The following is a 27941-nucleotide window of genomic DNA, read 5'->3' on the forward strand; positions in this document are numbered from 1 at the left end:
CACCCTAACCCTAACCCTAACCCTAACCCTAACCCCTAAACCGTAAACCTAACCCCAAACCTAAACCCTAACCCTAACCAACATTGCATAGAGTTTATTTGATTTGATTGTCATGTTTATATATATGTGATCTTTTTGTAAAAAAATAAGAAAAAGGTTAAATTTAATGTAAGTACAGTGTTTCTGCTCTGAAACTGTATATAAAAATAAGTTTGATCTGTTTGTTTGTCATTTTTGTAGTGAAACCATTTTAAAATAGAGACACATATTTTGCAGCTTCAGTGGTTGTATGTTGTCCAATTTTAGTGTTAAACAGGTTTTTTTCTTGCATTTCTTTATATCGGCTTAAATTTGTTGCAGTAAAACAACAGGTTTTATTTTAGAAAACTTTCAATTTTGTGTTATTTGAAACAATAATTTGACCTGTTCAAAACAAAGAAAATGTGTAGTGAAAGATTTGTCATAGTTTTTCATTTATGGTTATGTGGTAGAAAATTCACAAAACAAGGTATTCTAAACAATGTTAAGAACACATATTTTATTATTATTATTTATTTCTTAGCAGACGCCCTTATCCAGGGCAACTTACAATTGTTACAAGATATCACATTATTTTTACATCCAATTACATTATTTTTACATGCAATTGCCCATTATACAGTTGGGTTTTTACTGGAGTAATCTAGGTAAAGTACCTTGCTCAAGAGTACAGCAACAGTGTCCCCAACCGGGGATTGAACCCACGACCCTACAGTCAAGAGTCCAGAGCCCTAACCACTACTCCACACTGCTGCCCTAGCCACACAAGTGTTTAAATAAACACTCCCTTTAGTTAAAATGCCTAGCCAGGTAACTTCTTAATTATTGTATCTATTTAATTAAGGATTCCCCTTTAAGAAGGCTGAACTCCCATGAGCCTTTGTTCTTTTTTAAACAGGTAGAGGGTGGAAGGGAGGCAGATTTTGTGTTCTGGGTTCCTCCATTTTGTGTATGGTGGTGTGGTTTGTGTGCAGGTTCTGAATGGGTTCCAGTTGGCTTTCAGGATTTTATTTACAAGAAAATTATATTAAATAAGAACTATACCTACCTTGGAGCATCTCTTGGACAACTTGTTGCTGTTGGACTGCCACTGGAACTACAGAATAAGCATCAACAAACAAACAAACAAACAGTCGGGTGAGAACATTCTGGGGTTGTTTCCATTTTTTGCATGTGTTTCTTTTTTGCTTGGTTGGATTACTTGGATTATTTTTTGGACTTGATTTGTTCGAGACATTGTTTTGCATGAGTGCTATGTGTGTGATAATTTTTGTAATATATATATATATATATATATATATATATATATATATATATATATATATATATGTATAATTTATGCATTTATAAGTTTTTTTACTATATTAGTAATTGGCTATTTCATATCTTTATTTCCTTGCCTGACTTTAAAATTGTTTGTTGCTTTACCCTCTACTATTTGTGGGCTTGTCTTAAATCATTTGCAATTCACTTGTGTGTAGTTTACTGGTGTGTGTGGCATTAAATTTGTTAATTGAGGACCCTCGTTTTTTTGGATTTATTCGCTGTTGGCTGAAGCTTTTAGTTTCAAACCGTTACAATGTGGCAACCAATTGCAAAAGTAGAAGTTATGAGTCATGAAGATAATTTTGAGCCACCCTTTTGACTGTCTGTTCTACTAAAAATATGGTCTCTGTCTCCTCTGTATGCAAGAGTTTTGCTCAAGTTGCTACATGCCCAACTGTCACAAGTTTGGCAGTGTTATGTGGGCTTGTTCTCAAACTGACTCTGCACTGAGTGTTGTGACAGGCTCCAGGTTTGCAAATCTTAATAAAGCTTGCTGTTTGAGAATCTACAGTCTCTCTTCCTTTCAATAGAATTTCCAAGACAGTTATTTCAATAAGTCAAGTGAAATCTGTTTTTTGCCAAAATTTCAAGGAATCTCCAAAAGGGTTCTTTAATTATTCAGGGATCTAAAGGGTTAAAATATATAAAAGAAAATAAAATGTATATCCTAAAAGGTTGAAGGGCTCATAAGTGAATGGTCATGGGTCAAGAGTCAGTGGTCGGGGGGGGGGGGGGGGGGGGTGGTCTATGTCCAATGGGGAGGGGCGCGGAGGATGAAGAGAGGCAAAGACGAGCCACGCGCGTCAAAAAGTCCAGTGCGCGCTGGACTTTTTGACGCGCGTGGCTCGTCTTTGCCTCTCTTCATCCTCCGCGCCCCTCCCCATTGTCCCTCTCTGTTCCTCCCATCTCTCCACCCCCCCCCACTTTCCTTTCCTGGGGGGCTCCCATCTCTCTCTCTCTCTCCAACCAGCCTTCTTTCTCAGCACTTTATTTACTCACACACGTTCATCTCAGCCACTTCACTCATACCAAGCACAATCCACTAGCTCAAGCCACACAGCTCTTGCTATATAACATATAAAGAGTTCAATTGTTATTTATAACTCATATAATTAGTCCAAAGTCTATTTGTGGTTTGGTTTTATTACAGTATATTTCTATCTTAAAATGATAAAAAATATTATATTGTCACCAAAGTGGTCATTGAGGATTACATGGTTAATGTTTTATACAATTTAATTCTTTAAAATAAAAAAATATATATCTATATATATATATTACACATAACTTTTGATTTATTCCTCACAAATCAGTAATTTTACAATTCAGGATAATTGGGATATATGCTAATTACATCATTCCAATAGCTATTTATAATTCGTATAACTACGTAAAATTCAATTTAGGGTTATTACTCATTAATTTATATATTAAAATAAGTTCAAATATTATATTGTTACCAAAACGGCGTTTGTGGATAATATATGTTCAATGTTTTATACAATTTTAATTATTAAAAATATATATATAATTTAAATATATGTACCTTTCCAGTTAAGTGTCACAAATTGAATTATGGGTAATATGAAAATATATGGGATATGGAGAAACCCATTGAATTATTCTGCCGTAAACACCGCAATTAACCACCAGGGGGAGATGTTCGGAAACTGCATGCAATCTTGTATTTGACCAAATGTAAACAATTATCATTTTGTCTACGAACATCCGATCCAGACGCATGATACGTCTTTGGAAAGCCACAAAACGGCTTTTTTATATAAAAAAAATAACCCCTGCATATTGAGCTACAGGGCACAGCACGAGCAGTGAAAGCAGGGTCCCCACAGACTTCAATCAGGCGCGTTCACGGTCATAACAAAGCCTACGTCAGCATGCGCGCTTCACAGAATGTCCGCCCCCATGCTTGCCTGGAGTTTCACATCGCAATAGGAGGATTCTCCTCAGGTAAAACAAAACCGTATTGTTATTTATACCTGTTTAAGGGGCTTGTTTTTTGGCTGTACGGCTTCATCTCATCCTTTTTGTTAGTCATAATCGAAAGCGCGCCAGCCTCCGTTTTCTGTGTTTGTTTTAACCCTTTGCAGTCCATTTATTAAGTGCGCAACAGGCACGTCAGGTTTTCACACGCGCAGTTCATTTTAGACGCGCTGTTTAAAAGTATTTTTTTTTCACAGTCAAACGGGTTTAAATGGCCCTGCATATCAACAAAGCACTCACTAGAAATCTCCAGCCCCGCCCCACCCTTTCGTTTGCTATAGCGTTTACCTATGTAAGAAATAAATAATAATAATAATCATAATAATAATCATAATAATAATAATAATAATAGTAATAATAATAGTCGTACATACCGATCGATCATCTCTGGATCACTCGTTTTATCACCAAACTCCTCAATAATGCGATCCAAGTCATTATTTTATTACTATAACATCTGAAAAAATCTCTACAAATGTCCATGATAGTCTCTGTGCGCTGACGCACTCAGCCAGCTTGTTTACTATGAACGCCCCGTTATCTGATACCTGATACCATATATGACTATTCATGAGATACGCCTTTTTTTTTCTCGACTTGTTTCGGCTCCTGTCGCTCCCACTCGGCAATTGAATGGTTGTCTCGGCTTTTTCCGGAGAAAAAACGACTAAACACGCGTTTATTGCGTTGCTATAATGAGGACCTGTGAGGAATAATTGCAATGTCGGACCCAGTCCGACAATGGACCGCAAATTAATGTTGCTGTGTTGTTTTTTGCTATGGATGATTTATCTGATTGCCCCCGCTAATGCTTTATTGTGCACACACGAGGTTGTTGCCTCTTCATGGTTAATATCACCGGGTGTGTGTTAATTTCTTTTTATTGTTGGGAGTTCGCTGCACACGAGTTGTGAAGGAGTGACGTCGCTGTTTATTATATTGTTGTTCTTGTTTCCCTGCAACATTGATTGTTGGCCAATCTGTATCTATCATTTTGGGATCCATGGTGGTTGATTACATTAGTCACTTAAACTGTAATTTCTGATTAGAATTCACTGTGTTGTTTATGAATTTGTGTGGAGTTTATTGTTTTAATTAATATAGTTTTCTGTTTTAACAAGATATAAACTGAAAACACACAATGTGTGGGGTTTGTCAGTGTGTGCCTCGTAATCACGTGACCCACGATTTAAGACTACAGGGGGTGCGTTCACGAGAGGCAGACTTTGCTAAGTCTGCGCAGATTCTGCAAAGATTCGGAAAATTCCTTGGCTACTTGCTCCGATTCTGTGCGGATTCTGCGCAGAATGACGGAAGTCTGCGTGTCGTGAACGCACCCGAACTCTCTCCACACGCAACACACAGCGTTCTTCTGCCTGCCGTCACTCCTGCACACGTGAGGGGAATACATGCAGGCTAGAGTGTCTCACACGTGTAGGGCTGTGTGTTGAAATGAACCTGGAAACAAATTCAAATCCATGCGTTTCCAGCAGATGTGTCCGTCCTCGCCTCTTGCTTTGCTCGACTACCTCTAAGAGAAATGTGTTGGGCTTGTCTCTTCACCTCAGTGTTGCTATTGTGTTTAAATTGACACATTTTTTTCTGCACTTGTATTAAATGTCGCTTCATCTGTGAGACTGAGAAATAATTCTCAGACAATATTATGTCTGTAGACCAAGAGAAAATTCATAATACTGTTCTGTGACAATGTGAAGCACTTCCAGTGTATTTATTTATTTATTTATTTTTTATTGCATTTATATAGCGATTTTTGTACAAGCGTTTCACAAAGCACTGTACAGTACAGAGCACAAAAAAAGAACAAACCACAATACATTTCCATAGCATGACACACATACAGACCATAATAATACAAAAGCAGCAGTTTTTATGAAAGTGTGTTTTTGCTCTTGACAATACTCGACCGTCCCTTCGCTAGATTGCTCTGATACTCTGTGTGTGTGTGTGTGTGTGTCTCTGTGTGTGTGTGTGTGTCTGTGTGTGTGTGTGTGTGTGTGTGTGTGTGTGTGTCTCGCCTGTCCGGTGAGGATGAAGATGTAGTTTCAGTGTTTAATGCTCATCCCCTCAGTGTGTGTCTGTATGTTCTTGTCTCTTGACAGGTCTGTGAGGATGAGAAGGTCTCCACAGTCTGGAGTCTGGTCTCTGACAGGCTCAACATACCTGTCAATCAACAGGGACTCCTCTACAAAGGCAAGGCGCTGGCAGGTAGGCTGAACAGCACAGCACAGCACAGCACAGCACAGCACAGCACAGCTCACCCCTCCTCTCACCCCTCGCCTCATCCCTCCTCTCACTCCTCGCCTCACCCCGGGTCAGTGTGGCACAGCCTGCCTGCTCTTCTGAACAAACACTTCAGCCCTGCCGACGCAGTGAGAGTCTGGAGCAGCAACACAAGGTAACCTGAACACAAACACACACACACACACAGACACACACAAACACACACACAGTGAGAGGCTGGAGCAGCTACACAAGGTAAATTGAACACAATAAACACGGCTACACACACAATCCTAGCTGCAGCAGATGTACAATGTTATACAGACACACACAGACACAGCTGTACAGTGACACAGAGACGCACACACAATCACAGCTGCAGCATACACACTCTGAAATGCAGGTGTAGAGCAGCGTGTAGTTGTGACTCTGTGTCTCTCTCCTCCCCCTCTCCTCTCCTCTCCTTACTTTGTTTAAAAGAATAGAAGCACACCCAGTGAGCAAGGCATTGAGCAGCCCCACATCCCGCTTCACAATACCGCTACATATTGACTGACTGTTCGCATTGTGTGTGTTTGGTAAGACAAACCACATTTTCTACTTCTACTTTCTACGATTGGGCAAGTCAGCGGTTGTTTGATAACAGAACATAAAACATCACAGAGTGGGTTGAACTGCATTGCTGGAAATCAAGGCCCTTTAAAATGTGTACCTTCCCAGCTCAGGTATTGCTGAGGTAAAGAGACACTTCCTACAGGAGGACAGGACGTTGTCAAGGAGGGGATGTCGTCACGTGTCCTGAGGGCTTTCTTAAAAACATTGTTTTATTATTTCTAAGCGTACGTTGTTATTGCCTTTTAGCTCTTGAGCATAATAATCTCAATCCCGTTTGAAATGACACTAAGTGCATTTGCATGGTGGCAGATGAGGGATGTCGCTTCACTCGAGGCTTGCGTACTGATGAAGATGTAGTTTCAGTGTTTAATGCTCATCCCCTCACTGTGTGTCTGTGTGTGTTCTTGTCTCTCGCCTGTCCTGTGAGGATGAAGATGTAGTTTCAGTGTTTAATGCTCATCCCCTCACTGTGTGTCTGTGTGTTCTTGTCTCTTGACAGGTCTGTGAGGATGAGAAGGTCTCCACAGTCTGGAGTCTGGTCTCTGACAGGCTCAACATACCTGTCAATCAACAGGGACTCCTCTACAAAGGCAAGGCGCTGGCAGGTAGGCTGAACAGCACAGCACAGCACAGCACAGCACAGCACAGCTCACCCCTCCTCTCACCCCTCGCCTCATCCCTCCTCTCACTCCTCGCCTCACCCCGGGTCAGTGTGGCACAGCCTGCCTGCTCTTCTGAACAAACACTTCAGCCCTGCCGACGCAGTGAGAGTCTGGAGCAGCAACACAAGGTAACCTGAACACAAACACACACACACACACAGACACACACAAACACACACACAGTGAGAGGCTGGAGCAGCTACACAAGGTAAATTGAACACAATAAACACGGCTACACACACAATCCTAGCTGCAGCAGATGTACAATGTTATACAGACACACACAGACACAGCTGTACAGTGACACAGAGACGCACACACAATCACAGCTGCAGCATACACACTCTGAAATGCAGGTGTAGAGCAGCGTGTAGTTGTGACTCTGTGTCTCTCTCCTCCCCCTCTCCTCTCCTCTCCTTACTTTGTTTAAAAGAATAGAAGCACACCCAGTGAGCAAGGCATTGAGCAGCCCCACATCCCGCTTCACAATACCGCTACATATTGACTGACTGTTCGCATTGTGTGTGTTTGGTAAGACAAACCACATTTTCTACTTCTACTTTCTACGATTGGGCAAGTCAGCGGTTGTTTGATAACAGAACATAAAACATCACAGAGTGGGTTGAACTGCATTGCTGGAAATCAAGGCCCTTTAAAATGTGTACCTTCCCAGCTCAGGTATTGCTGAGGTAAAGAGACACTTCCTACAGGAGGACAGGACGTTGTCAAGGAGGGGATGTCGTCACGTGTCCTGAGGGCTTTCTTAAAAACATTGTTTTATTATTTCTAAGCGTACGTTGTTATTGCCTTTTAGCTCTTGAGCATAATAATCTCAATCCCGTTTGAAATGACACTAAGTGCATTTGCATGGTGGCAGATGAGGGATGTCGCTTCACTCGAGGCTTGCGTACTGATGAAGATGTAGTTTCAGTGTTTAATGCTCATCCCCTCACTGTGTGTCTGTGTGTGTTCTTGTCTCTCGCCTGTCCTGTGAGGATGAAGATGTAGTTTCAGTGTTTAATGCTCATCCCCTCACTGTGTGTCTGTGTGTTCTTGTCTCTTGACAGGTCTGTGAGGATGAGAAGGTCTCCACAGTCTGGAGTCTGGTCTCTGACAGGCTCAACATACCTGTCAATCAACAGGGACTCCTCTACAAAGGCAAGGCGCTGGCAGGTAGGCTGAACAGCACAGCACAGCACAGCACAGCACAGCACAGCTCACCCCTCCTCTCACCCCTCGCCTCATCCCTCCTCTCACTCCTCGCCTCACCCCGGGTCAGTGTGGCACAGCCTGCCTGCTCTTCTAAACAAACACTTCAGCCCTGCCGACGCAGTGAGAGTCTGGAGCAGCAACACGAGGTAACCTGAACACAAACACACACAAACACACACACAGTGAGAGGCTGCAGCAGCTACACAAGGTAACCTGAACACAATAAACACACACACACACACACACACACACAGTGAGAGTCTGCAGCAGCTACACAAGGTAACCTGAACACAATAAACACACACACTGCTATACACACACACACACACACACAGTGAGAGTCTGCAGCAGCTACACAAGGTAAATTGAACACAATAAACACACACACTGCTATACACACACACACACACACACACACACACAGTGAGAGTCTGGAGCAGCTACACAAGGTAACCTGAACACAATAAACACTCACACTACTATATATACACACACACACACACACACACACACTGCTACAATGCACACCGGATTTAAAAGTATGTTCTGTATTACAGTGCCACATGTCGTCTCTTTTGGCAAGTGATATTTTCAAAATAATATTGAGTGGCAATAAAGAGTGCTGACTGTATTTGAACCCGGAGTAACTGTTTGTTAAGGTATTTAGTAACACTTGTGATTGTATTTAATGATTCTTTATATCCGTGATTGTCTTGATTTCAATGCAGTTAATTAACGCAGAAGTTGTTCTTCCCTGCAACTATTGTAAGGATTAATGCTGCCTCTTTCAACTTGGGGTGCATGCTATGTATTTTTTGGGGGACACTTGTGGGACAGGTAAAGTTGTATATAATGTCCAACTAGGCTGAAAGCATTTATAGATTGCTTAATTTTTTTTTTATATTTTAGGTGATGAAGTGACACTTTGAATATGGGGCCTGATGAGAGAAGTATCCTTTTCATGTGGTTTTGGTTTTGCCGTTGTGAGCAGGTATGGGAGACAGCACCGTGTCTGCATGTGAAATAACAAAGTCATCGCAGTGGAGGGACTCTCTGAAGGCTGCTGTTTGTGGATTTGTCTTGTAATGTGAGTGATCTACTGTACTGTGATGCCACTGGCTGTACGCACGCTGCACTGCAGAGGAGAGACCGCTGGCATTCACAGGGCATGCTTGTTCATTTAAAGCACGCTGCACTGCAGGGGAGACACCGCTGGCATTCACAGGGCATGCTTGTTCATTTAAAGCACGCTGCACTGCAGGGGAGAGACCGCTGGCATTCACAGGGCATGCTTGTTCATTTAAAGCACGCTGCACTGCAGGGGAGACACCGCTGGCATTCACAGGGCATGCTTGTTCATTTAAAGCACGCTGCACTGCAGGGGAGACACCGCTGGCATTCACAGGGCATGCTTGTTCATTTAAAGCACGCTGCACTGCAGGGGAGACACCGCTGGCATTCACAGGGCATGCTTGTTCATTTAAAGCACGCTGCACTGTAGGGGAGACACCACTGGCATTCACAGGGCATGCTTGTTCATTTAAAGCATGCTGCTGTGGGATGTTTGCACAGTGATCTTGTATCTTATTTTCAGGTGAAGTTTTGAATGCATCAAGTTGGAAGACTTGGCTTAAGATAATGAACTCCACTTTTCATAATGTAAATAGTTTAGTTTGCATGATTTGATAATACAGGTGGATTTAATTAGACAACAAAACCACCCATTACTCCATAAACAATGACTTGAACATTCATTATCCTGTCTGACCATGTTTCAGGAGACCTCTAGTGGTCAAGATGCACCATGTGAGGGAATAATGCTATTTTTATTCTCAAACCTCCCTTGAATTACTTTACCACAACATCTGCACACACACACACATATATATATATATATATATATATATATATATATATATATGTATATGTATATATCAATACATGTATATATGTGTTCTTATCTAGTGTCGTGGTAGAACAGTTTTGGCCTTAGCAATAGTCAATGCTAGTAATTGGAAATGCTGAGTAATTGAAAGTATTTTATGTGTTTCACTGATCTGTCATGAGGGGTGTTTGTGCTGCACTGAGGGTCACTGATCTGTCATGAGGGGTGTTTGTGCTGCACTGTGGGTCACTGATCTGTCATGAGGGGTGTTTGTGCTGCAGTGTGGGTCACTGATCTGTCATGAGGGGTGTTTGTGCTGCACTGTGGGTCACTGATCTGTCATGTGGGGTGTTTGTGCTGCATTGTGGGTCACTGATCTGTCATGAGGGGTGTTTGTGCTACACTGTGGGTCACTGATCTGTCATGACGGGTGTTTATGCTGCACTGTGGGTCACTGATCTGTCATGTGGGGTGTATTGTGCTGCACTGTGGGTCACTGATCTGTCATGTGGGGTGTTTGTGCTGCACTGTGGGTCACTGATCTGTCACGAGGGGTGTTTGTGCTGAACTGTGGGTCACTGATCTGTCATGAGGGGTGTTTGTGCTGCACTGTGGGTCACTGATCTGTCATGTGGGGTGTTTGTGCTGCACTGTGGGTCACTGATCTGTCATGTGGGGTGTTTGTGCTGCACTGTGGGTCACTGATCTGTCACGAGGGGTGTTTGTGCTGAACTGTGGGTCACTGATCTGTCATGAGGGGTGTTTGTGCTGCACTGTGGGTCACTGATCTGTCATGTGGGGTGTTTGTGCTGCACTGTGGGTCACTGATCTGTCATGTGGGGTGTTTGTGCTGCACTGTGGGTCACTGATCTGTCATGAGGGGTGTTTCTGCTGCACTGAGGGTCACTGATCTGTCATGAGGGGTGTTTGTGCTGCACTGTGGGTCACTGATCTGTCATGTGGGGTGTTTGTGTTTCACTGATCTGTCATGTGGGGTGTTTGAGCTGCATTGTGGGTCACTGATCTGTCATGAGGGGTGTTTGTGCTGCACTGTGGGTCACTGATCTGGCATGAGGGGTGTTTGTGCTGCACTGAGGGTCACTGATCTGTCATGAGGGGTGTTTGTGCTGCACTGTGGGTCACTGATCTGTCATGTGGGGTGTTTGTGTTTCACTGATCTGTCATGTGGGGTGTTTGTGCTGCATTGTGGGTCACTGATCTGTCATGAGGGGTGTTTGTGCTGCACTGTGTTTCACTGATCTGTCATGTGGGGTGTTTGTGCTGCACTGATCTGTCATGAGGGGTGTTTGTGCTGCACTGTGGGTCACTGATCTGTCATGTGGGGTGTTTGTGCTGCACTGTGGGTCACTCATCTGTCATGTGGGGTGTTTGTGCTGCACTGATCTGTCATGTGGGGTGTTTGTGCTGCATTGTGGGTCACTGATCTGTCATGAGGGGTGTTTGTGCTGCACTGTGTTTCACTGATCTGTCATGTGGGGTGTTTGTGCTGCACTGATCTGTCATGAGGGGTGTTTGTGCTGCATTGTGGGTCACTGATCTGTCATGTGGGGTGTTTGTGCTGCACTGTGTTTCACTGATCTGTCATGTGGGGTGTTTGTGCTGCACTGATCTGTCATGAGGGGTGTTTGTGCTGCATTGTGGGTCACTGATCTGTCATGAGGGGTGTTTGTGCTGCACTGTGTTTCACTGATCTGTCATGTGGGGTGTTTGTGCTGCACTGATCTGTCATGAGGGGTGTTTGTGCTGCATTGTGGGTCACTGATCTGTCATGAGGGGTGTTTGTGCTGCACTGTGTTTCACTGATCTGTCATGTGGGGTGTTTGTGCTGCACTGATCTGTCATGTGGGGTGTTTGTGCTGCATTGTGGGTCACTGATCTTTCATGAGGGGTGTTTGTGCTGCACTGTTTCACTGATCTGTCATGTGGGGTGTTTGTGCTGCACTGTGGGTCACTGATCTGTCATGAGGGGTGTTTGTGCTGCACTGTGTTTCACTGATCTGTCATGTGGGGTGTTTGTGCTGCACTGATCTGTCATGAGGGGTGTTTGTGCTGCATTGTGGGTCACTGATCTGTCATGAGGGGTGTTTGTGCTGCACTGTGTTTCACTGATCTGTCATGTGGGGTGTTTGTGCTGCACTGATCTGTCATGTGGGGTGTTTGTGCTGCACTGTGGGTCACTGATCTGGCATGAGGGGTGTTTGTGCTGCACTGTGGGTCACTGATCTGTCATGTGGGGTGTTTGTGTTTCACTGATCTGTCATGAGGGGTGTTTGTGCTGCACTGTGGGTCACTGATCTGGCATGAGGGGTGTTTGTGCTGCACTGTGGGTCACTGATCTGGCATGAGGGGTGTTTGTGCTGCACTGTGGGTCACTGATCTGTCATGTGGGGTGTTTGTGCTGCACTGTGGGTCACTGATCTGTCATGAGGGGTGTTTGTGCTGCACTGTGGGTCACTGATGTGGCATGAGGGGTGTTTGTGCTGCACTGTGGGTCACTGATCTGTCATGTGGGGTGTTTGTGCTGCACTGTGGGTCACTGATCTGTCATGAGGGGTGTTTGTGCTGCACTGTGGGTCACTGATCTGTCATGTGGGGTGTTTGTGCTGCACTGTGGGTCACTGATCTGACATGTGGGGTGTTTGTGCTGCACTGTGGGTCACTGATCTGTCATGAGGGGTGTTTGTGCTGCACTGTGGGTCACTGATCTGTCATGAGGGGTGTTTGTGCTGCACTGTGGGTCACTGATCTGTCATGAGGGGTGTTTGTGCTGCACTGTGGGTCACTGATCTGTCATGTGGGGTGTTTGTGCTGCACTGATCTGTCATGAGGGGTGTTTGTGCTACACTGTGGGTCACTGATCTGTCATGAGGGGTGTTTATGCTGCACTGTGGGTCACTGATCTGTCATGAGGGGTGTTTGTGCTGCACTGTGGGTCACTGCCACACAGGGTCACTGCCACACAGGGTCACTGTATTTTGGATCATGTTTTTTTGTTTTTTTTAAAACCTTTATTTAACCAGGAAGTCTTTTTAAGATTCAAAATCTCTTTTTGGAGACAGATCTGACCAATAGGGCAGTGTCACAAAGACGGCCGGAGTGGGTAGCGTCAGACCAGAAGCATGAAATAAACAGACAGAGATGTGTGGTTTGGTGAAGCTGAGTGAATGCTTTCCTCAGCATTTAATAAACAGAACAGAAAATAAAAGGTTTTAAACACAAAACAGGACACGGCACTTGCGCCAAAATAAATAGACAAACAAAACGTACTAAACACTTAACAAACGGTGCACGGAGAGACAAACAAACACGGTGAGTACAAACACTTCTAGATTATTATTTGACTTCACTTTTACGTTCTCCTTCTCTCTCACCCGTTCTCCACTCTCGAACACCCAACCCCGAGTGAAGGAAAATGTGTCTATATATACTGTTGTGCTGGGATTCAATTACTAATTAATTATTCACTTGAATCCCAGCACGTGAATTAATTACGTGCAACCCCGTGCTCACATATTACATTTAACCAGCACGTGAAGTGATTTGTGCCCTCCTCGTGCCTAAATATAAATCTACATTTTTAGCTACACGTGAAACACAGACCCGTTTATATCCCGTGTACCAATGACTATACACCAACATTAACACACGCACACAACATACAACACATAATATGCACACAGGGGCGGGGCACATTGCCACAGGCAGCAATACAGATTCAATTCAATGCAGTTAATTAACGCAGAAGTTGTTCTTCCCTGCAACTATTGTAAGGATTAATGCTGCCTCTTTCAACTTGGGGTGCATGCTATGTATTTTTTGGGGGACACTTGTGGGACAGGTAAAGTTGTATATAATGTCCAACTAGGCTGAAAGCATTTATAGATTGCTTAATTTTTTTTTTATATTTTAGGTGATGAAGTGACACTTTGAATATGGGGCCTGATGAGAGAAGTATCCTTTTCTGTGTGCCTGAGTGACATCCAGAACTTAAGAGAAGTCGTTTCAATTCTGGTTCTTTCTTGAGGAGAGGTGCCTTGTAGTGGTGAGTGTCAGGGTCAGTGTGGCTCGCTCCTGTGACTCTGAGCCCTGGAGCCGCTTTTAAGGGACAGTGTCCTGCAGAGTCTGCCTGTCTGCCCTTGACATTGTGTGAGGGCGTTTGTACCTGAGAATCAGGACTAGCTTCTCGTGACGAATGGGATGCTGGCTGGAGCATTTCTTTATGTAGTTCAGCATGTTAGTTCACATGTAGCTGACAGTGTGGACGTGCTCATCTTGCATTGCGAGTGTCAGCTGGTTAATTCATGACTACAGTAACCTGCAGGTCACAGCTTGCACAGGTTCATCAACATTGTCAGTTCCTCATGTATCCAGTGTGCGCAGTGCTGTAGCAGACAGTGAGGAGTAGTGGAGCAACAATCAATCCATTTATCCATCCTCTGCCCTTAAATTTCCCGAGCTGCGATTACATATTGTTGAATCAATGCATGAGATGAGAGCCCAGTTTGGAGTCTGCTGTTGCCGTTGTCTCAGGAAATATGTTGATCAAGCTCTAGAATTTAAAGGGGAGGTTCCATTGTTTCTAATGTAACCGAGCCTAGGCTAGGAAATAAGTAGATCGAGCCAGGAAATAAGTTGATCGGATATGTTAATGAAAAATAAATAATTTAAAATTCATTTTGTAGGTATAATTTATATCAATTTGTAGATCGGATTTATTCATCAGTATGCTGCTTGATAAGATGATGTGAATATCGCTTTAGATCCGATATATTAGCCTAACAAAAATGCATAATTTAAAATGACTTTTGTACGTATAATTTACATTAACATGTAGATCGGATACATTCGACAGCATTACGCTAGATAAGGGAATGTGAATATCGCTGTAATATATATTAGCAGCAAATAAATCATTTAAAATGAATTGTACGATTGTACATTTCTGATTGTGTATTTCTGTTTGTGTAACAAACGTTAACTAGCAAAACGTGTTGCGTATTGAAGTTATTTTGCATTTCTGGAGGTGTTTTTGTTTTGGGAAGCACTACAGTTTGGACAGCAGGTATGCGAGCGATTGTCCAAAAGTTAAAGCATGAGTTTCAATCATGGAAAACATTAAGCTCCATGCTGCAATCACTAACTAGGCCACGGAGCACATCAATCACAGGATGTACTTGAAAAACGTTGCTAATACAGTATTATTATTTGATATTTGTTCTTTCATTTATTTTACATACAGTATTTTGTATAATAAAGGACAGAAAATGAACAGGAAACTGGTTATCATAGTGCATGTGTTTCAATTACAAGTTTGGGAAGAAACAATACATTCATTAATTAAAATCTAAAGAGTTAACGTCTTTGCTAAACCGTGGTAAATACCTGTAGTTCAATACGAACCATGATTTTGTGTTGTGAGAGAGATCATACAGTATATGCAGGCTACTATATATCAGCATCATTTTAAAATGGTAAATCCCTGTAGTGCAACAACCAATAAGACATGTAACGAGAAAGAGATACAGTATATTGAATTAAAGTGAATTATCACGATTTAAAATATTAGCTATACTAATATTAAAATGTATAAAATGACTTGCCCTGCTAATAATATTATGGATGCAGCATGTCATTATATTACTGAAACATTTTAAGTTTGATTAAAGATTGACAACATTTTGACATGCAAAATCATTTAATATATAGATAAATCTCCGCGATCACACATAAACTACATCAGATTGACATCGATGTTATAGAAACATAAAAAGACAGGGGTTTAAAACAGTTTACCATTGAAACAGTCGTCGATCACACATTTTAAAGTTCATACGAAAAGACAGTGGCACGAACACGCACCAACATAATACACGGGCAGATCAAAATAAAAAGCCATGCAGTGAACCTCCCCTTTAATCAAACTGTAGCCCTGCCTTACTTTTGTCTACTTTTAGAACATATGAACATAAGAAAGTTTACAAATGAGAGGAGGCCATTCAGCCCATCTTTGCTTGTTTGGTTGTTAGTAGCTTATTGATCCCAGAATCTCATCAAGCAGCTTCTTGAAGGATCCCAGGGTGTCAGCTTCAACAACATTACTGGGGAGTTGGTTCCAGACCCTCACAATTCTCTGTGTAAAAAAGTGCCTCCTATTTTCTGTTCTGAATGCCCCTTTATCTAATCTCCATTTGTGACCCCTGGTCCTTGTTTCTTTTTTCAGGTCAAAGAAGTCCCATGGGTCGACATTGTCTACCTTTTAGGATTTTGAATGTTTGAATCAGATCGCCCTGTAGTCGTCTTTGTTCAAGACTGAATAGATTCAATTCTTTTAGCCTGTCTGCATATGACATGCCTTTTAAACCCGGGATAATTCTGGTTGCTCTTCTTTGCACTCTTTCTAGAGCAGCAATATCCTTTTTGTAACAAGGTGACCAGAACTGAACACAATATTCTAGGTGAGGTCTTACTAATTCATTGTAAAATTTTAACATTACTTCCCTTGATTTACATTCAACACTCCTCACAATATATCCAAGCATCTTGTTGGCATTTTTTTTATAGCTTCCCCACATTGTCTAGAAGAAGACATTTCTGAGTCAACATAAACTCCTAGGTCTTTTTCATAGTTCCCTTCTTCAATTTCAGTATCTCCCATATGATATTTGTAATGCACGTTTTTATTGCCTGCATGCAATACTTTACACTTTTCTCTATTAAATTTCATTTGTCATGTGTCTGCCCAGGTCTGAATGCTGTCTAGATCATTTTGAATGACCTTTGCTGCTGCAACAGTGTTTGCCACTCCTATTTTTGTGTTGTCTGCAGATTTAACAAGTTTGCTTACTATACCAGAATCTAAATAATTAATGTAGATTAGGAATAGCAGAGGACCCAATACTGATCCCTGTGGTACACCACTGGTTACCTTGCTCCATTTTGAGGTTTCTCCTCTAAGCAGTACTTTCTGTTTTCTACATGTTTACCACTCCCTAATCCATGTGCATGCATTTGCATCCATGTGCATCCCCTGGTCAGCTGTCCAGCTCACTGCTGCAGAAGTTTGTTTGGGGCTGGGACAATGGACTTGTGTGTTTTAGCCATTTGTTAATCTTTGAAGAGGACCTGCAAGTTTGTCTTGCAGTCTTCCCTGCAATAATGATGGACTTTATTTATTTGAGAATCTGTGTTGGAAAATGTACTTTTTGACGGTGAAGTTGTGTTTAAAAAAACAAGTAAAGGAAATGTACATGATCTCTAACTCGCTATTTGACAAATAACAATTAAAAAATGAAAGCATGTGTGATGCCTATTTCCCTGCAAGCCCTTTTCTTTGCCCACTGGAGCACACAGCCTCTTATGGGGGTTTGGAACCGCAAATCACTGCATCTTAAACACACAGCTCTAGAGTCCGTAACTACAGCATGTACTGTACCGTTTATTGTGTGTGTTTTAATGAAGTCTGCTGCTGTACTTGTCTGGCTGTGAGCTTTTGCGTTACCAACAAACAAGGAATTAAACAAAACAAAAGCAGCTCCGTTCTCAGCCTGGCGTGAGATTGATTTTTTTTTTTTTTTTATCTACAATGGGAAGTGCTTTAGACTGAACAACCTCAAGCTCCCTTCATCTTGTCACAGCTCTGCACTGTGATATAAAGTCTATTTCCTGTACATTGTCATTATTTTTTGTGTTTTATTTATTGTGATTATTATTATGATTTTAAGAATGTATCGGAAATGTCTTTGTTTTTGCACAGTGGTAAGGTTAGTCCGAGTCATTACAATGGGCAACTGAGCTGTGTTAAGATAAAACTTTTTTTTTTTAAATTAAAGAAAATTATCTTTATTAAAATCAACAGTTCTACTAAATGGCCACACGATGGCAGCATTGAATAAGGAATAGCAAGAGCTTCGTTCTGCCTGTCTTCATAAAGTGCACTGCCTGCTTTGCCCATTGTTGTAACCTGCTTGACAAAGCCACGCTGAATTAATCAGCTCACTGGGGGTGGAGGTGTGTCTATTTATTATTATTTTCTTAGCATGTGCCCTTATCCAGCGCGACTTACAATTGTTATAAGATATCACATTATTTTTTACATACAATTCCCCATTTATATAGTTGAGTTTTTTCTGGAGCAATCTAGATAAAGTACCTTGCTCAAGGGTACAGCAGCAGTGTCCCCCCCCACCTAGGATTGAACCCACAACCTTCCGGTCAAGAGTCCAGAGCCCTAACCACTACTCCACACTGCTGCCCGTATTTGTTTGACTCTGTCAAAGATACAATAGAAGTGACTCTTTTATTTTAGCTATTTTCAAGGCAGTAATCACCTCCATGTTGTACAAATCATTAGTCCAGTTCAAGTCACAAATGAGTGTAGTGGTACAGCTGGTAGGATGGCTCAGTTGGTAGAGCACAGGGCCCTGATTCCCAGGGTTGGTGGTCCAAACCCCATTCACAATGCCTGTTTTTCTGGTTTGTTTTTTTTTCAAGTTGGTTAATTTGCCTTGTAGGCAATGTAAAACTAACATCAAGGACAGCTGCTAGGTGTCGCAGTGGGGTTGGTCCCTGTGCTTAAATGCTGTTTACCTTGAGAGACTGGGATCAAATCCAGGCTGCAGATTGAAATCGTCTGTTTTCACAGCACCTTGGAGTTTGAATCTGTTAAAGACACGATAGAAGTGACTCTTTTATTGGATATTTCCAATGATCTGCATTTTGTACAAATCATTAGTTAATGTACTGGAGGTCATTTGACAGCAGGAGAGAGCAGTTGTCTGGCTGCCTCAATTGGTAGAGCACTGGACTCTGATTTCCAGGGTTGTTGGTTAATCTGTCGATTTAAAAAATATTGTTAAATTTACCTTTTTATCAGGTTTATAAGGTTTGGCTTTGAATCCAGTTTAAGTCACAAATGAAACGAAGCTGAGAATCCCCTTAGCCCCCAGGTCCACACCACACAATGTAATAATGTGTTTCACGCAGCAGGAGAGCCAGTCAGCTGGATAGCTCTGTTGGTAGAGCAGCAGGAGAGCCAGTCAGCTGGATAGCTCTGTTGGTAGAGCAGCAGGAGAGCCAGTCAGCTGGATAGCTCTGTTGGTAGAGCAGGGGACTGTGATTCCCATGGTAGCGGGATGAAACCCTTGCTAAGGGTATGTGTTTCATTTTCATTTCAAACACTTTGCCCATTTTGATAGACTTGGGTTTACATAACAGGACATCGTTTCATACAAATAATAATATAATGAGGGTGATATAAGGGCTTCTCTGCAATGCCGGCTTGTCACAAGCAGACAGGTGGTGCAGTGGGCTAGTTCACTGGTATGCTGTGTTGGTTGCTGTGGGGGACTGGGTTCAAATCCAGGTGCATTTCGCCTTTGTTTTCAAAGACTTGGTTAATTTCTTATATAAGGCAATGAAAAAGCAGACTACTCCGTGGAAGTGAGATGGGTTGGAATCCATTTCAAGTCACAAATGAAACAAAGCTGTGAATCAAATTAACACAATATAATAATGTGTTTCACGCAGTAGGAGAACCAGTCAGCTGGATAGCTCTGTCAGTAAAGCAGGGGACTGTGATTCCCACGGTAGCGGGTTCAAGTCCCGCATGTATATTCTTCTTCATATAAATTCATTTTGACCTTTTGTGAGCTTGGTTTTAAATCCATTTTGTCACAAGTCTCTCTCAAGCTGTTTATGGCTCCCCAGGTCTACATCACAACATGTAATAATGCTTTGACCAGGCCCCTTCATAAGCAGGCTGGATAGCTCACCTGTAGAGTGTGGGATTCTGTTTCCTAGAATTCTGGATTCAAACCCACCAGGTGTTGATTGCATGTGTATATTCCTCTTTTTCTCTTCAAAAATGTTCTCCTTATTGATAAAGCAAGTGCCACGAAAGCGGGCAAGGTGGTCCAGTTGTCTGATCTGGTGTCCTCAAATGCAGGAAATGAGCCCCAATGTATTTATTGTACACAGAATGGATTGAAGCCGTGCTGTGCAGCTCAGCGTGGTGTTCGGCAGCTCTCTGGCTGGCTCGCTCGGTATATGAATTGAAGCCGTGCTGTGCAGCTCAGCGTGGTGTTCGGCAGCTCTCTGGCTGGCTCTCTGGGTATATGAATTGAAGCGTGCTGTGCAGCTCAGCGTGGTGTTCGGCAGCTCTCTGGCTGGCTCGCTCGGTATATGAATTGAAGCCGTGCTGTGCAGCTCAGTGTGGTGTTCGGCAGCTCTCTGGCTGGCTCGCTCGGTATGGTTTGGATTCAGGCACCCCGCCTGGGCCTTTGAGCGCGTCTGGTTTTTGTGTGATTCTCAGCACTCTGGCTGGCTCAGTATGGTTTTGGACGTGCATTACCTCTTTCCGTCGCTGGGTGGAGTCTTGAGCATACATTCATCAGTAGGAGGTCATGAGATTTCAGAATCCATAACCTCCTACTGCTGCAAGTATGCCTAAGTCGTTTTTCATTCATTTCACACTGATTTTATTATTTTGTATTATTAAATGTTCGAGTTATTGGTTTATTAGTCCACTGTTTACATCCTAGTGCGTTTCAATGTTGTATTTTTTTTTTGTCAAAAAACAAAGTGATATTTTCATGAAAAACATTTACATTTAAAAAAAAAGTTAAAAAACACGCCGACCAGTGGAATAACGAGGAATTGCATGCTTCTCTTGTGTGGGTTACACTTGGTGCACTGTTCACTGTGCTGTACTTTCATTTTTAAAGAGTGAACCTTATAGACAATGTCACACACGATCCCACCTTAAGCCGATAGATAGCACAGGAGTCTGGTTGGCTAGGTTTGCATCAATGTGATTATTGGTAGACAGGGTTCAAACCTTGGCAGAAAAATGCAATGTGATGTTAAATGCCTTATTTTTTACATTTATTGTTCCAGAATCTTTGATGTAATGTTAAAGGTAAACTCAGCAGGGGGTCTGTGCTGCTGGTCTATTTCAGCATCCTTGCAACCCCTCAGCTGCACTCATGAAGAATTCAAATACTGGGGAGCATCTGAGGTGCTTTGAGAGCTTTCTGATTGGTGTAGTTGGTAGCGTATCGGCTTCAGATTCTCTTAACAGCTGTTTCAAGTCCCACATGAAACACACGTTATGTTTTTTTCCCCTCATTTTCAGAAATATTGTTTCATTTACCTTATAGAGCTGCCGTATAATAGGGTTGGGTTTGATAATCCCTCCTCTCTTCAGTGGCATGCAACTCAGCATGCGTGTGCAGTCTCTGACAAGGGAAGTGAATCTCATATACCAGGTTAGAGTGCTGGTTTGTCACAAGCAGCCAGGTGGTGGAGTGGGCTAGTTCACTAGCTTTGCCTGCCTTTCACCTTGGAGGTCTGGGTTCAAAGCCAGTTCACAGGACAAGTGAACTGAGTTTAAAACCAGACCCACAATTCAATGGCACAGCATGACTGGTGTTCTCTGATTAAGAGACTTAAAAAAGAATTGATAAATAAACCCCAGCGTTGTGTTTGAAGTCTTGTGTTGTGTGCTTGTTTTGTTTCTCCACGGCGTCTGTTTGTTTGAATCTGTCAGATACAACAGAAGTGACTCTTTTATTGGATATTTTCAAGGCAGTAATCACCTCCATGTTGTACAGATCATTAGTCCAGTTCAAGTCACAAATGACTGCAGCAGTACAGCTGGTAGGATGGCTCAGTTGGGAGAGCACAGGGCCCTGATTCCCAGGGTTGGTGGTTCAAACCCCGTGCAACGTGCATGTTTTTCTTGTTTTTTTTTTCAAGTTGGTTATTTTACCTTGTAGGCAATGTAAATCTAACTTCAGGGACAGCTGCTAGGTGGTGCAGTGGGGTCAGTCCCTGTGCTTAAATGCTCTTTCCCTTGAGAGACTGGGATCATATCCAGGATACAGATTGAAATCTTCTGTTTTCACAGCACCATTGTAGTTTGAATCTGTCAAAGACATGATAGAAGTGACTCTTTTATTGGATATTTCCAATGGAGTGATATACATTTTGTACAAATCATTAGTTCATGTACTGGAGGTCATTTGGCAGCAGGAGAGAGTAGCTCTCTGGCTAGCACAGGTGGTAGAGCACTGGATTCTGACTTCCAAGGTTGTTGGTTCAAGTCACATGTAAAGCACAAGTGTTAATCTATTGATTTCAAAAATATTGTTAAACTTACCTGTTTATAAGGTTTGGTTTTGAATCCAGTTCATCACAAATTAAACAAAGCTAAGAATCACCTCTTAGCCCCCAGGTCCTCACCACACAATGTAATAATGTGTTTCAAACAACATCAGCACCAGTCGGCTGGATAGCTCTCTTGGTAGAGCAGCGACCCGTGATTCCCTGGGTAGCGGGTTCAAACCCAGAGCAGGAGTTTCCTTTTCATTTTCAAACACTTTACCTATTTTGATAGACTTGTGTTTACGTAACAGGACAAGGGGTCAGTGGTCTAAGCATACAAATAATATAAAGAGGATGATATAAGGGCTTCTGTGCAAAGCTGGGTTGTCACGAGCAGACAGGTGGTGCAGTGGGCTAGTTCACTAGCATGCTGTGCTGTTCACATTGTGGGACTGGGATCAAATCCCGGTGAGTTCCTTGTTTGTTTTCAATGACTTGGTTAATTTCTTATATAAGACAATGAAAAAGCAGACTACTCCGTGGAAGTAAGATGGACTGGGTTCAAATCCAGGCAAGTTCTTTGCTTGTTTCAAAGAATGTGTTAATTGAGCTCATATATAGTGTGAACCAAAGCTTTCCTGTGGGAGCTGGTGGAGCTGGTGGCGCAGTGGCTATGCTGATGGCCTTCTCTCCCTGAAGACGGTGGTTCGAATCCTGGTCCCGGAGGCGAGTTCCTGAGGTAAGTAATGCTGTTGGTTGTGAGTCATGGTGGTGGTTGTAAATCTGGGTGTTGACTGTAAGTAATGATGCAGGTTGTAACTAACGATGTTGGTTGTGTCTCCACAGACGGAGGAGGGCCGTGTGCCCTGAAGAGGAGCCGGAAGAGGATGAAGAGGGGGCTGGGGCCCCCGGCCGTGGGGGGAGTGGAAGATGGGGGTGTTGGTACCAGAGAGGAGGAAAAGAAGGAGGTGGTGTAAACATGGGGGAGCAGGCAGGCAGGCAGGCAGGCAGGCAGGCAGGGATATTCCTTTTGCACTGCCATCTGACAGGGAGCGTTAAAGATATCTTCTGTCCTATAATCATCTCTAGAGCTCAGCTGATCGGGCCCATTGCAGGGCAAAAGGCAAGGTAACATCCCTGCCTGCTCCCCCATGTTTACACCTCCTGCTGCTTTTCCTCCCCCCATGGTACCAACACCCCCGTCTTCCACTCCCCCCGCGGCCGGGGGCCCCAGCCCCCTCTTCATCCTCTTCCGGCTCCTCTTCAGGGCACACGGCCCTCCTCCGTCTGTGGAGACACAACCAACATCGTTAGTTACAACCTGCATCATTACTTACAGTCAACACCCAGATTTACAACCACCACCATGACTCACAACCAACAGCATTACTTACCTGAGGTACTCGCCTCCGGGACCAGGATTCGAACCACCGTCTTCAAGGAGAGAAGGCCATCAGCATAGCCACTGCGCCACCAGCTCCCACAGGAATGCTTTGGTTCACACTATATATAAGCTCAATTAACACATTCTTTGAAACAAGCAAAAAACTCGCCTGGATTTGAACCTAGTCCATCTTTCTTCCACGGAGTAGTCTGCTTTTTCATTGTCTTATATAAGAAATTAACCAAGTCTTTGAAAACAAAGGAGGAACTCACCTGGATTTGAACTCAGTCCCCCAAGGTAAGCAGCACAGCATGCTAGTGAACTAGCCCACTGCACCACCTGTCTACTTGTGACTGCCTTGTTGTCTAACCTTGTATATGAGGTTCACTTCCCTTGTCAGAGGTCGCACTGCAGGAGTTGAGAATCCTGGCGCTGACTGCACAGTTGCAGTCTTTCATGCCACTGAAGAGAGGAGGGATTATGAAACACCCCTGTTACACAGCAGGGCTCGGAGGTAAATACCAGGGATACCAGGTCAATGCTATGAGTGTTAACACTAATCATATATATAATAACTGTGTGGCTTCCAGAGGAACATGTGTTTTTTATATTGTGTTCCTCGTCAAGCTGTGGAATCTGAAGCTGCGCAGCAGAAATGATTCCACTTCCAGCAGGTTGACTTTGTGCAAAGTTTCTATTCTGATGTAAACTTTCATCCCCCCCGAGCACTGTACTGTCTCCACTAAATCATTATTACTGATGAACCAACGGGAGCGCCAAGCCTTCCTCAATAGGCAAAGCTAGCGCTGCTGTTCAGGTTGAGCGTGCCTCAGCACTGCCAGCAAGCACTCGGGTGCTGGGGAGCAAAGCAGCACAAGAGCCTGGATGTCTTGGCTTTGCGGGAGTGAAGGGAGCTCTGTGAACACTGTCCTGTCCTTTCTGCAGAGGAAACGGAAGATTAGCATGGAAAGCGACCCCTTAGAGGAAGGACAGCGTTCTGATCAAGGACAGGTGGAGGGCCATGAAAAGGCTTCAGAGGCTTCTAGTCGTAGTTTAAAGTTTCAGCCAATAAAAGTGACACGTTGTGTGTCTGTATTGTAGCTGCGATTACTGCCTGGTGATTGAGAATAAATATGTATAGATCCCCTTTTAGGGCTTGTTGTGTGACAGGATGCTGCATGGAGCCATGAAGAAGGGAAACACCCACACAGTATGTATTTCCAAACGTCCGGATTTATTAAAGAAAAAGGCTTGAAAGTAAAACAATCTCCCCTCTACGAGCAATGGTAATGGAAGGGCTGCAGTCCCCAGCAAAAACACACTCTGTTACCTACAAACCTCCTGCACCAAACTGGGCTCCTTTTAAAATAGCAGAAAGTAGAAAATGTGGTTTGTCTTACCAAACACACACAATGCAAACAGTCAGTCAATATGTAGCGGTATTGTGAAGCGGGATGTGGGGCTGCTCAATGCCTTGCTCACTGGGTGTGCTTCTATTCTTTTAAACAAAGTAAGGAGAGGAGAGGAGAGGGGGAGGAGAGAGTAAAGAGGAGAGGAGAGAGGAGAGAGGGGAGAGGGGAGAAGAGAGGGGAGAGGTGGAGAGGGCAGCAGCAGTATTCCTCAGTCCAGGAAGGACAGCTCCATGCACTCCACAGCCTAAGGGTGAAGCATGCGAGTCGCCAGCCGCTCCATATCATCCAGGCTCAACAAGCGCAGCCTCCGCTCGTAATCCTGAGAGAGAGGCAGAGGGAGAGACACAGTCACAACTACACGCTGCTCTACACCTGCATTTCAGAGTGTGTGTGCTGCAGCTGTGATTGTGTGTGCGTCTGTGTCACTGTACAGCTGTGTCTGTGTGTGTCTGTATAACACTGTGCATGTGCTGCAGCTAGGATTGTGTGTGTAGCAGTGTTTATTGTGTTCAGGTTACCTTGTGTAGCTGCTCCAGACTCTCACTGTGTGTGTGTGTGTGTGTGTGTGTGTGTGTGTATAGCAGTGTGTGTGTTTATTGTGTTCAGGTTACCTTGTGTTGCTGCTCCAGACTCTCACTGCGTCGGCAGGGCTGAAGTGTTTGTTCAGAAGAGCAGGCAGGCTGTGCCACACTGACCCGGGGTGAGGCGAGGAGTGAGAGGAGGGGTGAGGCGAGGGGTGAGAGGAGGGGTGAGCTGTGCTGTGCTGTGCTGTTCAGCCTACCTGTCAGCGCCTTGCCTTTGTAGAGGAGTCCCTGTTGATTCACAGGTATGTTGAGCCTGTCAGAGACCAGACTCCAGACTGTGGAGACCTTCTCATCCTCACACACCTGTCAAGAGACAAGAACATACAGACAAACAGTGAGGGGATGAGCATTAAACACTGAAACTACATCTTCATCCTCACAGGACAGGCGAGAGAAGAACACACACACACACACACACACACACAGACACACACACACACACACACACACACAGACACACACACACTGACACACACACACACACACACACACACACAGACACACACACACAGAGTATCAGAGCAATCTAGCGAGGGGACGGTCGAGTATTGTCAAGAGCAAAAACACACTTTCATAAAAACTGCTGCTTTTGTATTATTATGGTCTGTATGTGTGGCATGCTATAGAAATGTATTGTGGTTTGTTCTTTTTTTGTGCTCTGTACTGTACAGTGCTTTGTGAAACGCTTGTACAAAAATCTCTATATAAATGCAATAAATAAATGAATACACTGGAAGTGCTTCACATTGTCACAGACCAGTATTATGAACTTGCTCTTGGTCTACAGACATAATATTGTCTGAGAATTATTTCTCAGTCACACAGATGAACCGACATTTAATACAAGTGCAGAAAAAAATGTGTCAATTTAAACACAATAGCAACACTGAGGTGAAGAGACAAGCCCAACACATTTCTCTTAGAGGCAGTCGAGCAAAGCAAGAGGCGAGGACGGACACATCTGCTGGAAACGCATGGATTTGAATTTGTTTCCAGGTTCAGTATTCCCTTCACGTGTGCAGGAGTGACGGCAGGCGCTGGAACGCTGTGTGTTGCGTGTGGAGAGAGTTCGGGTGCGTTCACGACACGCAGACTCGTGTCATTCTGCGCAGAATCCGCACAGAATCGGAGCAAGTAGCCAAGGAATTTTCAGAATCTGCGCAGACTTAGCAAAGTCTGCCTCTCGTGAACGCACCCCCTGTAGTCTGAAATCGTGGGTCACGTGATTAAGAGGCACACACTGACAAACCCCACACATTGTGTGTTTTCAGTTTATATCTTGTTAAAACAGAAAACTATATTAATTAAAACAATAAACTCCACACAAATACATAAACAACACAGTGAATTCTAATCAGAAATTACAGTTTAAGTGACTAATGTAATCAACCACCATGGATCCCAAAATGATAGGTACAGATTGGCCAACAATCAATGCTGCAGGGAAACAAGAACAACAATATAATAAACAGCGACGTCACTCCTTCACAACTCGTGTGCAGCGAACTCCCAACAATAAAAAGAAATTAACACACACCCCGTGATATTAAAACCATGAAGAGGCAACAACCTCGTGTGTGCACAATAAAGCATTAGCGGGGGCAATCAGATAAATCATCCACAGCAAAAAACAACACAGCAACATTAAAACCAATACAGAAAACGGAGGCTGGCGCGCTTTCGATTATGACAAACAAAAAGGATGAGATGAAGCCGTACAGCCAAAAAACAAGCCCCTTAAACAGGTATAAATAACAATACGGTTTTGTTTTACCTGAGGAGAATCCTCCTATTGCGATGTGAAACTCCAGGCAAGCATGGGGGCGGACATTCTGTGAAGCGCGCATGCTGACGTAGGCTTTGTTATGACCGTGAACGCGCCTGATAGAAGTCTGTGGGACCCCGGTTTCACTGCTCGTGCTGTGCCCTGTAGCTCAATATGCAGGGGTTATTTTTTTTATATAAAAAAGCCGTTTTGTGGCTTTCCAAAGACGTATCATGCGCCTGGATCGGATGTTCGTAGACAAAATGATAATTGTTTACATTTGGTCAAATACAAGATTGCATGCAGTTTCCGAACATCTCCCCCTGGTGGTTAATTGCGGTGTTTACGGCAGAATAATTCAATGGGTTTCTCCATATCCCATATATTTTCATATTATCCATAATTCAATAGGGACTGATTGTGACAGTTAACTGGAAAGGTACATATATTTAAATTATATATTTTTAATAATTAAAATTGTATAAAACATTGAACATATATTATCCACAAACGCCGTTTTGGTAACAATATAATATTTGAACTTATTTTAATATATAAATTAATGAGTAATAACCCTAAATTGAATTTTACGTAGTTATACGAATTATAAATAGCTATTGGAATGATGTAATTAGCATATATCCCAATTACCCTAAATTGTAAAATTACTGATTTGTGAGAAATAAATCAAA

At 43.2% G+C, this 27941-nt stretch overlaps 2 long non-coding RNA genes across 3 annotated transcripts; one reads left to right on the forward strand and one right to left on the reverse strand.

The window, feature by feature from the left end:
- Positions 1-921: 921 nt before the first annotated feature.
- LOC131697489 (uncharacterized) lies at positions 922-18015 on the forward strand. Of its 2 annotated transcripts, XR_009307316.1 has the most exons (5): positions 922-1176; positions 5487-8242; positions 9006-9183; positions 13913-14044; positions 16223-18015. It is a non-coding gene; the product is annotated as an uncharacterized LOC131697489 (long non-coding RNA). The 2 variants fall into 2 exon arrangements; XR_009307315.1 differs by having other exon boundaries at positions 13913-18015.
- A 6686-nt stretch (positions 18016-24701) lies between these two features.
- On the reverse strand, positions 24702-27379 carry LOC131697490 (uncharacterized). The gene is made up of 3 exons (XR_009307317.1): positions 27259-27379; positions 25512-25787; positions 24702-25219 (listed from the first exon to the last, which is right to left on the reverse strand). It is a non-coding gene; the product is annotated as an uncharacterized LOC131697490 (long non-coding RNA).
- Between the last annotated feature and the right edge of the window lie 562 nt (positions 27380-27941).

Source organism: Acipenser ruthenus, chromosome 15, assembly GCF_902713425.1.
Source record: "Acipenser ruthenus chromosome 15, fAciRut3.2 maternal haplotype, whole genome shotgun sequence".
Classification (NCBI taxonomy): domain Eukaryota; kingdom Metazoa; phylum Chordata; class Actinopteri; order Acipenseriformes; family Acipenseridae; genus Acipenser; species Acipenser ruthenus.